This window comes from Pleurodeles waltl, chromosome 3_1 (assembly GCF_031143425.1).
Source record: "Pleurodeles waltl isolate 20211129_DDA chromosome 3_1, aPleWal1.hap1.20221129, whole genome shotgun sequence".
In the NCBI taxonomy this organism is placed as follows: Eukaryota; Metazoa; Chordata; class Amphibia; order Caudata; family Salamandridae; genus Pleurodeles; species Pleurodeles waltl.
In genome coordinates, this window is record NC_090440.1 from 972,558,037 (window position 1) to 972,575,891 (window position 17,855).

Genomic DNA, 17,855 nt, shown 5'->3' on the forward strand with positions numbered 1-17,855 from the left:
CTGGGCAAAACATTTGTCCATATGGCTGTGAGAGACAACAGTGTTGCTGTGTCTCTTTAGTTGGAGCAAGGCCGGGCTATTGTCCTATAAGCTCCACACTAGGTCAGGGCTGCTGCACTAAAGTTTCTCTGGGAGGGCTGGAGGGATGCTTCATATTTACTAAAATGGTGCCATTTTGCACACCTGGATTAGTGGTTCCACAGAGAGGTACTTTTACCTCTGGGAGTCCAGCTGTGGTAGCTGAGGGCTCCTTTGGTACAGGTTCCACCCGAGGAGAGGTTTCTCCCACCACAGGAATGGTATCCTTAGTGGCAGGGTGGGGAAGGGACACTTTGATACCCTTCTTACCTGTTGGTGGAGAGGGATCCTGAGATTTCCGGCCTTTTTCTCTCCTTTGCTTTTTTATTTCACCAGAAATGAGAGGAAGCAATTCCTCAGGGATACCTAGCATGGATGCATGGGTCCTTAACTGTACCTCAGCCCAACCTGAGGCCTCTAGGTCATTCCCTAAGAGACAATCTACAGGTAAGCTAGGTGATACCACCACCTGCTTTGGGCCAGTAACTCCACCCCAACTAAGTTGAACTACAGCTAAGGGAAGAGACTGAGTGGAGTTATTGACATCAGTAACTTGGTACTTCTGTCCAAGGAGGTGTTGTGCAGGTGACACCAAGGCCCATATTTTAAAAAAAAATTGCGCCACATTTGCGCCACTTTTTGACGCAAAAACGGCGCAAACTTGCAAAATACAATTGTATTTTGCAAGTTTGCGCCGCTTTTGCGTAAAAAAATTATGTGAATGAGGCGCTAAAAAAGTATAAATATGGGCCCAAGTTTTCAGTCACCAAAGTGATACTGGCACCTATGTCCCTGTAGGCCTGGGCCTCAACACCATTTATTAAGATTGACTGCCTGTACTTATCCATGTTAAGGGGACAAGCAGCCAAGGTGGCAAGGTCAGTGCCACCAGGTGTGACAGAAACTGTCTTGGGACTGTCTACCCCAGTTTCTATTATGGACCCAAAAGTGAACCCAACTACACCTTTAGTTTGACTATTGACAGTAGTCCCACCACTATTACCACTACCCACTAGAGTTTGATGTATTAGTAGTGGTAGGCTCAGGGGCTTTACTTGGGCAGGATGTATACCTTGGCCAATGGCCTTTACTTCTGCACACATAGCCACAAGGCTTTTTCTGATTGTGTGAAGAGTGAGAAGAAGATGAAGAAGTGTTATCCCATCCCCAGAGGAGTGTTTTGGACCTAAAGAAGGATCTTTGTGTTTACTTTTATCCCCACGCTTGTCCTGAGATTTTTCACCATCTTTCTTTTTGCTGTCTTTGTCACCCCCTGTATGAGCTTTTCTGCTCACCCTTGTTCTGACCCACTTGTCTGCCTTCTTTCCCAATTCTTGGGGAGAGGTCAGATCTGAGTCCACAAGATACTGATGCAACAAGTCAGACACACAATTATTCAATATATGCTCTCTCAGAATCAATTTATATAGGCGTTCATAGTTATACTGCCATTTAACCAACCTTCTAGGGCCTTCACTGAACAGTCTACAATATCTGTCCAATCCTGTGATGACTACTTTCTGGTCTCTCTGAACTTTATCCTGTATTGTTCAGTGGTTAAGCCCAGACCATCTACGAGTGCACTTTTAAGAATATGGTAGTTATTTGCATCATCCTCCCTGACAATAAGGAGACTGTCTCTCCCCTTGCCAGTGAAGGATAGCCACAGGATAGCAGCCCACTGAACCTGAGGGACCCTCTGAACTTTACAGGCCCTCTCAAGTACAGCAAACCACTTGTATATGTCATCGCCATCCTTGTAAGGAGGGACAACTTTATGCAGATTTCTTTAATTAAATGAGGGTTCCCTAACATTAGAATTCCTGAAACTGCTGCTGCCACCGTGGGGAACTAACCCAAACCCCTGCATTTCCTATTCCACAGCCAGGGATTCCCTGTCTAAGGCCAACTGCTGCTGCTGTAGCCTCACTCTGGCCTCTTCTAACCTCAGCTTTCTGAGTTCCCTATCTAGGGACTGGTCCTCAGGGTTAGAAGTGTGGGACACTTCTGAAACAGAAGTGACATTGGAATTTGCTGAGGCTGATCTTTCCCTAATTTGAGCCACCCTAGTGACCTGGCCCCTAGGTATGACGGGAGCCCTACTAGTGTGTGAATCCTTCCCACTCCCAGTTTCACCAGGGGGTTTGTTAATAGAAAGAACAGTAGAAGGACCCTCTCCAGGATTATCAGTGTGCTCCTCTTAGCCTGCCTGGTTGGAATCTTCCTCAACTCCCCCATATGGCTGACTCTGACCAGTACTAAGACCCTGGTCATCCTTCAGGAGAAGATTTGAAAGGGAATTCCTTGTTGGGGTTCTTCCGAATCCCTAAACTTCTTTCAATACAGAGACCCCTCAAGCTTATAAAGTTAAGATTCTCATAGGTTGTTTTCACAACTCTAGGGGTAGCTTCTACAGACGACATATTGAAAGGAAAAGAGAGTAAAATGTTAGTTGTCTAACAGATCTAACTTTTTAGAGAAAAGAAGAAAACTCTTCAGAAACTTTGTAAAACTTTTGCAAAGTTTAAATAACTTTTTAGAAAGTTAGAAATGACTTCTAGGTATAGATTATGTATAGCTCTAAGTAGTGGAACAAGCTTTTCTTGTGAAAGGCACCAGTAACAAAGTGGTAAAGCAATTGCAAGTACTTATCCCACCGCTCCACCACCAATGTAGGAGGCTGGCCTGGTTTGTAGTGGGTACCTTGGGTACTTACACCAGTTCCAGTTATCCCTTATTAGTGAGATGTAGTAGTGTTCTAGCAGCTTAGGCTGATAGAGGTAGTTATAGCAAAGCAGCTTAAGCTGAACTAGGAGACATGCAAAGCTCCTGCAATACCACTTATAGTTACACAGTACTTATACACAAGTAAAGACAATACTCAGTGTTACCAAAAATAAAGGTAGCTTATTTGGGTGACACAATGCCAAAAATATCTTAGAGGCAATACTCCTTCTGGAGGTATGTATGATACACAATATATACATTAGACACCAAAATAAGGTAATTAATTAGACATAGGATAGTGCAAACAATAGGAAATGCTATAGACTGCAATGGGAGAAAATAGGTCTACGGGCAACACAAACCATATACTAAGAAAGTGGAATCCAAATCACTAATTCCACCCTAGACAAGTGTAAGAACCAAGCAAGACTGCAAACAACAAATGGTGGACTCCTGGACCTGAAGACCTGCAAAGGAAGGAGACCAAGTCCAGAAGTCGGAAGAAGTTCCAGGAAGGACAGGAGCCCCTGGCAACCCAGAAGAGGATGCTAAAGAAGAGTCCCCGGTTGGACGAAGACTGCAGAAATGCACCCAAGGAAGATGTCAGCGTGTTCCTGCATGATGCAATGGATGTCCCACGAGGAGATGTTGGATGCAGGCGAGATTTGGGGCTAGATTAGTCAAACAAGCCTTGTTTCCGACAAAGTTGCGTTTTGCATCAAAGTGGCACTGTCTGGACCCAGGAGGCACCTGGGGACCTCAACTCTGTGTGAGTAGGAAGAGGGGGCTCTCAGCACTTTAGAGAGTCCTCAGAACACGAGAGAGCACCCACGGGAGTCCCAGGACACGGGGACAAAGGAGGTGCAAATTGCAGTTGGTGCAGCACTACAAAGGAATGTCCCACGCCTCCGGAGAACAACTCAGCGAGTTGAGCGTCGCAGGATAGAATGCTGGGGACCTGGGCCAGGCTGTGCACGAAGGAATTTTGCAAGTAGTACACAGAGAGCTCGTCACCAGGAGAGGAGTCCAAGAGACCTGGTCGTCGACTTAGAAGATGCCTGCGTGAGCAAGGAAGTGACTCCGTCACTCCATGGAAGATCTCTTCAGTCCTTCTGGTGCAGGGTGAAGACAGGGAGTCCCCAGAGCGTGCACACCGTGGAAACTGTTGCAGTTGCTGGCTGGAGCTGAAGTTGTAGAGGAAAAGTCGCCCTTCTGGATACTTTGTTGTTGTTACAGCGGTTCCTGGAGCAGTCTGCGGTCGATCGGAGGTCAGAGGAAGAAGTAGTAGTTGCAGAGGATTCCTCCTGGAAATGTGCAAGTAGAATCTGAAGAGAAACCCACAGGAGAGACCGTAAATAGCCCTGAGAGGGGGATTGGCTGCCTTACCAGGTATGGACCTATCAGGAGGGGTCTCTGGCATCACCTGCTGGCACTGGCCACTCAGAGGCCTCCAGAGTGTCCCCACACCTTGGAAAACAAGATGGCTGAGGTCTAGGACACACTGGGGGAGCTCTGAGCACCACCTCTGCAGTGGTGATGGACAGGGGAGTGGTTACTACCCTTTCCTTTGTCCAGTTTCGCGCCAGAGCAGGGACTGGAGGTCCCTGAATGGGTGTAGACTGGTTTATGCAAAGTGGGCACCGTCTGTGCCCTTCACAGCATTTCCAGAGGCTGGGTGAGGCTACCCCTCCCCAGCCTGTAACACCTATTTCCAAAAGGAGAGGGTGTAACACCCTGCTCCCAAAGGAAATGCTTTCTTCTGCCTTCCTGGGACTGAGCTGTTCAGACCCCAGGAGGGCAGAACCCTGTCTGTGAGGTGGCAGCAGCTGTAGCTGCATTGCAAGCCTCCGAGAGCTGGTTTGGCAGTACTGGGGGTCCATGGTGGAGCCCGTAGGATGTATGGAATTGGCTTCCCAAAACCAAATTTGGAATGGGGGGACAATTCCATGATCTTAGATACCTTACATGGCCATATTCGGAGTTACCATTGTGAAGCTACATATAGGTATGACCTATGTGTAGTGCACGCATGTAATGGCGTCCCCACACTCACAAAGTCCCGGGAATTGGCCCTGAACTATGTGGGGGCACCTTTGTTAGTACAAGGGTGCCCTCCCACTTAGTAACTTTGCACCTAGCCTTCATTAAATGAAGGTTAGACATATGGGTGATTTATAAGTTACTTAAGTGGAATGAAAATGGCTGTGAAATAGTGTGTGCAATGTTTCATGCAGGCTGCAACGGCATGGTAAATGAAGTCACTAGCCTATAGTGACAAATTTAAAAGCAGAGAGAGCATAAGCCCTGAGATTCTGGTTAGCAGAGCCTCAGTGACACAGTAGAGCACTACTGACAATACACACATTAGGCCACAAACTATGAGCACTGGCGTCCTGGTTAGCAGGATCCCAGTGAGAGGGGCAAAACACACTGACATATAGGGATTTCAATATGAGCACTGGGGTCCTGGCTAGCAGGATCCCAGTGACACAGTAAAAACACACTGACATACACTCACAAACAGGCCAAAAGTGGGGGTAACCATACTAGAAAAAGGCTTCTTTCTCACACCATTGAAGACCAGCAAGTGTGGAATATTGCGGGTTATGTTGTGAAATGTACAGTAATACACTGTCTGCACAGACAGAAATGAAAATATTTAAGCCTTCCACCTTCACACCATTACAACTTTGTTCAGGTTTTTGCCTTGGCGATGGCTCCATCTCCAAGGAAAATAAAATAGAGGATAGTGGACATTCATGTCATGTCCATCTCACAAGATGCTGTAGGATTCCAAACCTAACAGTGATAGGGGGAGGTACAACAAACTCTTAGGGTGTTCTTTTCTTGGTTTGCAGGCAGCTCTTATGGTTGCTTTCAGCCAAGTAGTAGGGTTAGTTTGATTTGTTGTTCAGATGTCAGTGAAGAACTTTAACAGTCTGACATCAAGAAACCTTGGGCCTCATTTACAAGAAACTGACGCATCGGTCCAATGTGTCAGATGTCTTGCACTGCCTAAAGATTCCCTAATGACACCATTTATGAGAAATTCTGATGCATTTGTGGCTCTAAATTGACACATTGCTGAACTACCATAAAAAAAATTACACTACTCCAGCAATGTGAGTAAGGCATCCATAGGAAAAAGCCCTGCGTCAGTTAAACGCCTGCTCTGAGCAGGCGTTAAAATTTTGGCGCATTAAAGATGCAGAATGACGCAGTGAAATGTTGTAAATTTCACTGCGTCAGTTCTGCATGGCTTTTTACCCAGGAACACCTATCTTGCATATCATTGCGGGTAGCTGGCACCCAGGGGTGGATAGTGACACCAGAGGCCTTGTATATACCGATGAATTTAAATATTTGCATTGTACAACAAGAACTTTGCATACCTTTTCTTTTATCATATTTACTGTATAGGCCATTATACATGAATGTGTAACAAAGGAATGTGTTCAATTGTGTTGCTCCACTCTGTATCAGCTGTTTAGAATTCAGAATGTGCATTCTGGACTAGAAGCTGTGCAGACACAGAGGCGGTCATTACAACATTGGCGGTAAAAGCCTCTTACCGCTGTGCAAAAGACCACCAACACACCGCTGCGGCCGCGGAAAACCGCCACAGCTATTATGACCCACAGCACAGAATCCGCCAAAATTGAGACACCCACACAAGTCCGCCACACCAAAGGTCAGTGATAAACTGGCGAAAACAAAACCTCCACTGTCACGCCAACAGAAATACGCCCACACTATCACGACACACGAATCCACGCGGCGGTCTTTCAACCGCGGTATTCCATTGGCCGTACACACTGCCGCGCTCAAAATACACACACATATACAAAACACTACCACATTGGACAATTCGAAATACACACACCTGATACACATACACACACCACTCCCACACACCCAATACAATATATAACACACACCCACATCACCCACAAACCCCTTCGACCAAAATTCACGAACGAAGACCAGAGAGAGACACCACCATCAACAATACTAGCATACACAGGCACACAACACCATCACCCACATAACTTCCACGCACCTCACACTACAACCACAACATATCAGCACACTTATCACTCCACACACCACCCCACACATCACCTACACCACCCCATGGCACGACAAAGACACCCCAGGTTCTCGAAGGAGGAGCTCAGGGTCATGGTGGAGGAAATCGTCTGGGTAGAGCCACAGCTATTCGGATCACAGGTGCAGCACACCTCAATTGCAAGGAAGATGGAGCTATGGCAAAGAATAGTGGACAGGGTCAACGCAGTGGGACAGCACCCAAGAAATCGGGAGGACATCAGGAAGAGGTGGAATGACCTACGGGGAAGGTGCGTTCTGTGGTCTCAAGACACCACCTGGCGGTTCAGAGGACTGGCGGCAGACCCCCACCTCCTCCCCCACAACTAACAACATGGGAGGAGCAGGTCTTGGCGATTCTGCATCCTGAGGGCCTCGCAGGAGTAGGTGGAGGAATGGACTCTGGTAAGTCAAATCTTAAATATTACATCCCCCACCCTACCTGCATGCCAGCACATACCCCCACCCTCACCCTCACCACCATCACTCTAACTCCTCACAAATGTCCCAACATCACAACCCACCCATCCCAACACCAAGCCCTGCATGCAACAACAACGCATTGACAAACATCACTAAAGCATGGCCACTGCACATACCCATACACCCCCTTAAACCATCATCACACAAGGTCCCACACAGGAATGCAAGCACTGGGGTACACGGTCACCCACCCATTGCACACCATGCCACACACAGATGTAATAAACATCCTTTTATACCCCTGTAGGACTCCTACCCAACGTCACCGGACAGGAGGGTCCACACATGTCCACACCACCACAGTGATGACAGCACCTCTGTCCAACTGGATCTAGATGACCAGCCCGGCCCATCGGGGATCTCAGGACAGTCGGTTCCCCACACCCAGTCACAGGACACCACAGAGCTACCCCCCTCTGGAAACACCAGCACAGCACCCACCCAGCGGGCCTATACCTCTGTCCCCAGGACACATCAATCAGCAGTGTGTCCACCACTACAGGAAACCCAGGCTAACCCACCACCCCAACAACAACAGGGACCTGGGGGCAGTGGTAGTGGGCACACGGTCCAGGGGACGGAGGCACAGGAACACAGGGGAACTGGGAGGGCTGCTGTGTGACAGGGGGCGGACAGGCCCAGGGAACCCACTCTCCACGAGGCCCTCTCCTCCATCATGGGAGCCTACCACCTCTCCCAGGAGACAATGGCAACGGTACTGGCCAAGTTTCAGGAGACCCAGCGCCTGCAGGAGGAACAGTATATGGGCTTCAGGGAGGAACTCAGAACCATCAATTCCACCCTGGGCACCATCGTAGGGGTGCTGAAGGAAGTACTCAACACCAGGAGGGACACTGTGGCACTACAAGGGGCCCCTGACACTAGCCTGGACGATGAACTGCCCACCACCTCTGCCGGCGCTAGTGGACAGGAGGCACCGCCACAGGACCACCACACCAGCACCCCACCCCCTGCAGAGGGAGAACCACCTCGCAAACGGTCCCTGAGATCCAGGAACAAGACAGAGAACGATGCCAAGACCCCTGCCAAGAAATGAGACCACCCTGATTGTCGTCCTACTGTCCCACTTTGTCACCCTGTCCATCCTTAAACTGCCCCAGCTCCACTTCCTATGCCCATTTGTGCAATGCACCTGTGAGACTAGTAGACTGGACTCTGCCATGGACATTCCTCCGCCATCACCCCTCACCATTTTGCTACCCCCTCCAATTATGAGCACTAAAATAAACACCCTTAAAGCACAAAACAATCTGGAGTCAGTCTGTGATTTCGGAATACTGTATTAGCAATTACTGTGGCAAAAAGCTCTTTCACTTGTAATGTCAACATACCTATGTCACACAGCTCTAGTCCATGAGGAATCAAAGCAGATGTCACACTGTGAAATCGTAAGGGAAAGTGACAACTCAGTGACCATACACTGGGTGAAAACGACAGACAGTAGAGAGGTAGTAGTGTTTAAGTACATGTAGTAGGCAGGTTTGTATTCTTACCTGTGTTTCACTGGAAATATTGCTGGATCACTGAGTCCCTGTTGTCCATGTCTTCTTCCTCTGCTTCCTCGTCTTCACTGTCCACAGACTCCACAGCTGCAACAACACCGCCATCTGAACCATCCTCCTGCAGAAAAGGCACCTGTTGTCGCAAAGCCAAGTTGTGAAGCATACAGCAGGCCACGATGATGTGGCACACCTTCTTTGGTGAGTAGAATAGGGATCCACCTGTCATATGGAGGCACCTGAACCTGGCCTTCAGGAGGCCGAAGGTCTGCTCGATCACCCTCCTAGTTTGCCCATGGGCCTCATTGTTGCGTTCCTCTGCCCTTGTCCTGGGATTCCTCACTGGGGTCAGTAGCCATGACAGGTTGGGGTAACCAGAGTCACCTGCAAATGGCGAGGGACAACTGTTAGACACACACTAACCTGGAGGGATATCCCCAGACCCAGACAACCATTCCCACTGACTAGCTTCCAGGTGCTCACCTAATAGCCACACACGGTGCCTCTGGAGTTGACCCAACACATAAGGGATGCTGCTATTCCGCAGGATGTAGGCGTCATGCACTGAGCCAGGGAACTTGGCATTCACATGGGAGATGTACTGGTCGGCCAAACATACCATCTGTACATTCATCGAATGATAACTCTTCCGGTTTCTATACACCTGTTCACTCCTGTAGGGGGGTACCAAAGCCACATGTGTCCCATCAATGGCACCTATGATGTTGGGGATATGTCCCTGGGCATAGAAATCACCTTTCACTGTAGGCAAATCCTCCACCTGAGGGAAAACGATGTAGCTCCGCATGTGTTTCAGCAGGGCAGACAACACTCTGGACAACACGTTGGAAACATGGGCTGGGACATCCCTGATGCTATGGCCACTGTTGTTTGAAATGACCCACTTGCAAGGAAATGGAGTACTGACAGCACCTGCACTTGAGGGGGGATTCCTGTGGGATGGCGGATAGCTGACATCAGGTCTGGCTCCAACTGGGTACACAGTTCCTGGATTGTGGCACAGTCAAGCCTGTATGTGATTATCTCATGTCTTTCCTCCATTGTCGACAGGTCCACCAACGGTCGGTACACCGGAGGATGCCGCCATCTCCTCACATGTCCCAGCGGACGGTGCCTATGAAGGACAACAGCGAGCATAGAGTCAAACAACTCAGAGGTACGTACCCACAGCTTACACAGAACACCAATCATAATATAAAAAGTGTCCTGTATGTGTGTTGAGTCTAGGCCTAGGTATGTGTGACGCAGTTGAAAATGAAGCCATGTGGGCCCCTGAAATGGCAGCTGCCTGACCTTTAAAGTGGGACAATGGGACGCGAAGACCGCGGCGCAATGCTGCATTGGTTAACATTGGACCCTATGGGTCCCAGGAGCCAATGACGATGTACGCCGGCGGTGACGGTACGCACCGCCGCGGACGTGACCGCCATTTTCTATCTGTTCAATCACTCAATACCTGATCTTCGACAGGAGAGGACCTACACTGCAAGTGCTGCTGTGACCATCGGTCTGGCAGAGACAATGGCTCGAGTGTCTGGGGAAAGGGCCCCTGCCTTCACACCGGAGGAGTTGGAGAAACTCGTGGATGGGGTCCTCCCCCAGTACACGCTACTCTACGGTCCTCCGGACAAACAGGTAAGTACACTGGGAGCATGCTGTATGGGCTATGCCTGTGTGGAGAGGGGTGGATGTAAGAAGGAAGGGGGGAGAGTGCGGCGTGCATGAAACGACGGTGAGTGCATGTGCCACATGGCAAGGGTAGGGATGGGGGCCAATCACTTTGACGGTGCAGTTGGTAATAAGTTTCTCTTCCCCCTGTACAACTCATGTAGGTCAGTGCCCACCAGAAAAAATATATTTGGCGTGCCATCGCCAAGGACGTCTGGACCATGGGGATCTACCACAGACGGAGCACCCACTGCCGGAAAAGATGGGAGGACATTCGCCGCTGGAGCAAGAAGACGGCGGAGGCTCAGCTGGGGATGGCCTTCCAACGTGGGAGGGGTGCCCGTCGCACCATGACCCCCCTGATGTTCAGGATCCTGGCGGTGGTGTACCCGGAGTTGGATGGGCGCTTGAGGGCATCATAGCAGCCACAAGGGGGTAAGTACACTCTCATTCTGCTGATTTTGCGCACAGTGGAGGGGTCTGGGTGGGGGAGGTGGGCTGTGGGTTTCCCTAGGCCAGGGCGAGTTCCGTAGGCAAGGTCCCTCCGTAAGGCAGGCCATGTGGCACCCCACCGCACCTCTGTAGAGTGACAACTACACCTAGTCATGCCCCTGTGTCATCCATGTGTGCAGATGTCGTCCATAGCCTAATAGGCCATTTCCCTGGAATTGAACAGTGGAGCCCAAGAGCGCGGCGTAGTGCAGGGGGCTTCTGTGTCTGTTGTGTCCGCCAACGGTAGCGGTAATGCATGCACTCAACATGTCTTTCTTCTGTCGTCGTCCCCCTTTTTGTGGTCTCCCTGTTCTTGTGTGCATTAGCATCATCAGGCGGAGGAGAAGTGGCACCGGAGCACAAGGGGGCTGCATCCCACATGGCCATGGAGGGCCACACTACGGACTCGGACTTCACCAGTGGGACGGAGGGCGAGGGGAGCTCCACGGCGGGGACAGGAGCTGAGACCAGTGGCACAGACTCGTCCTCTGATGGGAGCTCCCTTGTGGTGGCGGCAACATCTGTGCCCCCCCATCTACAGGTACAGCCACCACCCCCCCTTCCAGCACCACCCTCCCAGCAGCCCCTCAGCCTTTGCCCTGTGCCCGCTCACCCAGGAGGGTGGGCATCACCTTCGCCCCAGGCACCTCAGGCCCTGCCCCAGTCACCCCTGCTGCCCTCAGTAAGGAGGCCATTGACCTCCTCAGGTCCCTCACTGTTGGGCACTTTACCATTTTGAATGCCATCCAGGGTGTAGAAAGGCAGTTGCAACAAACAAATGCATTCCTGGAGGGCATTCATTCTGGTCAGGCGGCCCTTCAGCGAGCTTTTCAGACTCTGGCCTCAGCACTGATGGCAGCCATTGTCCCTGTGTCTAGCCTCCCCCTCCAACTTCCTCCACCCAGACCCAATCCCCTGTACCCCAGCCTATCCCAAGCACACCTCTAGACCAGCATGCACACACGTCAACACACAAGGGAAGCTCAGGCAAACATAAGCACCACACATCCCACAGGCACTCACGCAAGCATCAGACACATGCAGACACACCAACATCCACTGCCTCCACTGTGTCCCCCTCCTCCTCATCTCCCTCCTCCCTCCCAGTCTCGTCTACACTCACACCTGCATGCACTACCTCTACAGCCACTACGTCCATCACCAGCACACCCACCACCACACCCCGCTCACGTGCAGTCACCACCCCCACTACCATTCACACATCCCCTGTGTCCTCGCCCAGTGTGTCTGTGACGCCCCCTCCCAAGATACAAAAACGCAGGCACACACCCACCCAACAGCCATCCACCTCACGACAGCCTCCAGCGCATGCACCTGCACCCAAAGTCAGCAAACGAACACCTCCTACAACCACAACCTCTTCCTCCACTCCCAAACCCCCTCCAGCTACCCGTCCCAGTGTCTCCAAAAAACTTTTCCTGTCCAACCTTGACCTCTTTCCCACACCTCCCCCACCCCGTCCGTCTCCTAGGTCCCGAACTAGCACCTCAGCCACAACATCTCCGGGACCAGTGGTGCCTGTAGGTCCTGGAATCTGGAGTGCACTGGCCACCAGGGCAGCCAGTGTGGCACGGAGCCACAGCACAGACAGTCCCCCACCTGTCAAGCATCAGAAGTTGGCCAGTGCCCGGCGGGAGAGGGGGAAGACTCCAGCCACCAAAGCCTCTCCCAGGGGTACAGGTGGGAGTGTGGAGTCAGCAGCGACACCTTCCAAGGTGGGGAAGGTGCACAAGACACTCAGCAAGTCTGGGAAGAGCAGCACGGCGGAGAAGACCGCCATCATCCCCGCTGTCCAGGAGCCCACCGCCCGCACCAGCCCTGCTGCCCAGGAGGCCACCGCCAGCACCAGCCCTGCTCCCAGGAGGCCACCGCCACCAGCCCTGCTGCCCAGGAGGCCACCACCACCAGCCCTGCTGCCCAGAAGGCCACCAGCCCTGCTGCCCAGAACGCCACCGCCAGCACCAGCTCTGCTGCCCAGGAGGCCACCAGCCCTGCTGCCCAGGAGGCCACCGCCAGCACCGCCCAGCTGCCCAGGAGGCCACCGCCAGCACCAGCCCTGCTGCCCAGGAGGCCACCGCCACCAGCCCAGCTGCCCAGGAGGCCACCGCCAGCACCAGCCCTGCTACCCAGGAGGCCACCGCCACCATCCCTGCTGCCCAGGAGGCGACCGCCATCATCCCCGCTGGGCCAGAGAGGACCGCCAGCACAAGCCCCACTGGGCCATGAAGGTCCGCCAGCACAAGCCCTGCTGGGCCATGAAGTACCGCCAGCACAAGCCCTACTGGGCTAGAGAGGACCGCCAGCACAAGCCCTGCTGGGCTAGAGAGGACCGCCAGCACAAGCCCTGCTGGGCCATGAAGGACCGCCAGCAGCTAAGTCACTGCAAAGGAGCCCGCCGCTCCAAGCACCGCTGAACAGGGCACCGCCGTCTCAAGCACCGCTGAACAGGGCACCGCCGTCTCAAGCACCGCTGAACAGGGCACCGCCGTCTCAAGCCCCGCTGAACTGGGCACCGCCGTCTCAAGCACCACTGAACAGGGCACCGCCGTTTCAAGCACCGCTGAACAGGGCACCGCCATCTCAAGCACTGCTGAACAGGGCACCGCCATCTCAAGCACCGCTGAACAGGGCACCGCCGTCTCAAGCCCCGCTGAACTGGGCACCGCCGTCTCAAGCACCGCTGAACAGGGCACCGCCATCTCAAGCACCGCTGAACTGGGCACCGCCGTCTCAAGCAACGCTGGCCCATGAGCACCAAGGGCACTGACGCTACTGAGTCCGTCACAGGCAGGATGAAGCACTCTGGGTACCATGCCTCCTCCAGAACCAGTGGAGAGATCCATCCATTACCTCTGTCCTTAGCAGGATGAAGCACTCTGGTCACCATGCCCCCTCCAGAACCTGTGGAGAGATCCATCCACTACCTCTGTCCTTAGCAGGATGAAGCACTCTGGGCACCATGCCCCCTCCAGAACCAGTGGAGACTGTTATCCACTTGAGAGACTGTGGCTTTGCACTCCCCAGGATGAAACAGTGGGCAACCCACCCACTGTAGAGACTTGAGAGACTGTGGCTTTGCACTCCCCAGGATTGAACAGTGGGCAACCGACCCACTGTAGAGATTTGAGAGACTGTGGCTTTGCACTCCCCTGAATGGAACAGTGGGCAACCCACCCACTGTAGAGACTTGAGAGACTGTGGCTTTGCACTCCCCAGGATTGAACAGTGGGCAACCCACCCACTGTAGAGACTTGAGAGACTGTGGCTTTACACTCCCCAGGATTGAACAGTGGGCAACCCACCCACTGTAGAGACTTGAGAGACTGTGGCTTTGCACTCCCCAGGATGGAACAGTGGGCAACCCACCCACTGTATAGGCTTGAGAGACTGTGGCTTTGCACTCCCCAGGATTGAACAGTGGGCATGTGGCCCCCTCGTGGATTTAGCGTCGTGCACTCAACCGGCTGAGGTGCCCCCCCTTTCCCTCCCCCTGAGGTGCCTGTTTTGTTGCTCTCTGATGCCCCTGCAGTGTTCTCTCCGTCATGGTCGGGGATCTTGTGTGGGCCTCGCCCATACCGTGTGGGACCAGTGTTCCACGGACTTAACTGGAGCACTACCTGGACTACTATGCTTGGTGTATATTTTGTTAATGGTGTATATATATATTTTTGCCTACTTGCTTTTAATATATTACAATGGTACACTCATTTTCTTTGGTCTTTGCATTCTTCCGGGGGTGGGGGTTGGGGGGTGTAACTGTGATGTATCAATATGTATTAGTGTGTGTGTTGTAGTGGGTGAGGGTGGGGGTGTTGCATGTGTGTGTCCCTGTTTTTTCCCTCCCCCCGCCCCTGTGTCGTAGGTGCAGTACTCACTGTGGTCTTCGCCGATGGCATTCGTGCTCCTGGTAGAGGAGCAGGAAGACTATCGCAGGGAGAATTTGGAGTTCCGGATCCATGGTGTCCTCGTTCCTCGTGGGGTGAGCATTTTCCCTTCGGAATCCTGTTTCCGCCGTGTTTTTATCCGCGGATTGGTAGGTTGTGATACTGTGGGCGGTACTTTGTCTCCCGCCTGTCTGTTGGCGGTGACCGCCGCGCTGTTTGTTTGTACCGCCGTGGTGGTCGGAGTGTTAAAGTGGCTGTCTTTGTTGGCGGTTTCCGCCACGGTCGTAAATGCAAAATTTTTACCGCCGGCCTGTTGGCGGTCTTACCTCCACTTTAACACCGACTGCCAGGGTTTTAATGACCACCAGAGTGGCGTGGATGCTGTACTGTGAATAAATACCTGCTTATTAATGTTTCATACTCTCCTGGATTTCTTTGGAAATACCACAGGCCTCTAGCGTCACTTTATAGATTTCAAGTTGTTTTTGCGTGGCCGCAGCGTCAAAAGAATTATGCTTTGGCGATGGAAGAGCCTTGTAAATAAGCCCCCTTGATTTTTATAAAGAAGCCCTTAGTGTAGCCATTACACGTACTTTCCGATTTGTTTCAGGTCCGGTTACATCTAATTTGCATAGCTTGCCTCCCCATCCCCAGGACACAAGAAATGCACTGGGAACCGCCACCATAGAGAGGCTTAATCCCCACTGAGTACACCTCAGTGATCTGGGTCAGCCTTGCTGGGAAGTGCCTGGTGTACGGAGTTGCGCTGTACACAGGTGGGCGAGAGACTCTCCGAGGAGGTTTCTCCAGAGTCCATGCTCAGTTCCCTGGCTTTGGACTTCATCTTCGCCGCTAAATTGCAATCAATATCCTCAGTACTCCTGCTTCAGGAGTCTACAGTGGAGAGTCTGTTTTTTGATGGGCTACTAAGGCATGCATGCTTCGTGCCAAGGGGCATTGCTTCAGGGGTGTGTGGGGTGTTACACCCCCCTAATCAATGTATTTTGTGATAAACAGTTGGGCGCAGGTGCTTTCAGTGGGGTATGGTATGGTAAGTGTCTGTTGGATTTCACCAGGAATTTTTACACACACAGACAAAAACACATACATTCTCTCTCCCTCTCTTCGTTTGGCAAGACTTAAAAAATGTTGGTTATTTCACAAAATAATGCAATTTCTCTCACTTAGTACACCTACCAATCTGCATTCCTCTCCCTTTCCACTGCCTCTTAAGCCCCTCTTGTGCGCCTTATTGTCGTATAATGTATAATGCCAGCGGGATTGTCAGGAAATTTGAAGCTAACCCCTCCCCCCATCATAGTGACCAATCTACGCCCCTACTCGTGCCTGGAGGTCCTGTCTCACACTCTCTGCAATGCATATGTGCTGTGACGTATACCACACCGTGGGCCAGATTTAAAGAAAAGTGGTGCAGCACGGTGCTGCGCCAAAATTGGCAGCTCCACACTGCGTCACTTTAGAAACGCAGGGATGCTCTGTATTTAAGGGAATACAGCACACCCCTGCGTTTCCACCTGCGCTGGTGCTAAATTTAGCTGCCAGCACCAACACAGGCATCCTTGCACCATCGTGCAAGGATGTCTGTGTTGAGGGGTGTGATTGTTTATGTGCGGGAAGGTGTACCTTCCTGCACATAAACAATCACTAATGGCACTTTGGCACTCCTGTGTGTGCTGCACAATGCAACACACACAGAAGTGCCAAAGAATCATTTTCAAATGATTATTTATGTGCAGGAAGGGACACCTTACCGCACATAAACAATCATTTCTGGCATTTTGCTTTTTCTATGCGTGCGGCAGAATGCAGCACGCATAGAAAAAGCAAAAAACGAGGAGGAGTGGCGTTAGATTTTGCCACTGCCTCAGGTATATGAGATTTCATAAATCTGAGGCAGAGTCAAAATACAATGGGCGTTGCTGTGGCATGCCCACAGCAACACCCATTGCATGCCACTTCCACGCACAGTGCTGTGTGGGAAGGGGCCGTATTTACAAGGTGGGGTTGAGCCACAAAAAGTGGCTTAACGCCACCTTGTAACTACGGAGCTGTGTTTAGCGACACAGGAGCGTCACTAGAAGTGACGCTCCTGTGGCGCTAGGGGCCTATAAATACGGCCCCATGTTTACAGCATATTTTCAAACCTCAAGCACTACAATTACCTCAACTAACTTCTCCCACACAATCTCCCCCACGGACCATCATCTCTGGAAGGGATCCCAGAAAACGAAGAGAATCTGAGAGCTTTGAAACGATGCCAGGGTATGAAGCGCTATACAGATGCATCAATACAGTACAAAAATTACATTAAGAATAAGAGGCAGTCAGAACACAGGCCAGCAATGATTTTAGTTTAATGCGCCTTAGTTACTCACCTCAAGACCACAGGCTCTTTCTTCTGCTATCGTCACCATCCCATCAACCTTAAAGCCAAGAGCAAAACTCTGAATTGCTCCTTTACAAACAAGGCTGAGGCCCATTCTTCACTTCAGTGATTCCGATAATTTACTTAGAATAGTTGTATTCCGCTGTCATTTTACGCGCCAATTTCTTTCAAACGTGTTCATGGAAAATAAATGGCAGCAATTATTTTATGTGCGGCTGGACCCACCAGAGGGCGCCATTGGTACAGTTGTATTTTCCCGGGCAAACCAGTGGCGATTGCTTTGCCTGCATTGAACTGCATTAAAGAACGCATCCGGGGGTAGTCCCAATTGGATTCCGTTTATGGCAACGCCAGGCAGTAGTGTTGTTCCTTGAGTGGCTAACTTGAATTTATCGTAACGTATTTGGCTGCATATTGCAGATCTGCCAACGGGAAAAACAAGCATTT

The 17,855-nt window shown here is 51.4% G+C and overlaps 1 long non-coding RNA gene across 1 annotated transcript in view; it reads right to left on the bottom strand.

Moving 5' to 3' along the window:
• The window catches only part of LOC138283297 (uncharacterized), a 114,550-nt gene extending 96,995 nt beyond the window's left edge, over nt 1-17,555 (bottom strand). The window contains exon 1 of the long non-coding RNA XR_011201172.1: nt 17,398-17,555. This is a non-coding gene — a long non-coding RNA (uncharacterized lncRNA). The remainder of the gene's footprint in view (nt 1-17,397) is intronic.
• Nucleotides 17,556-17,855: the final 300 nt, after the last annotated feature.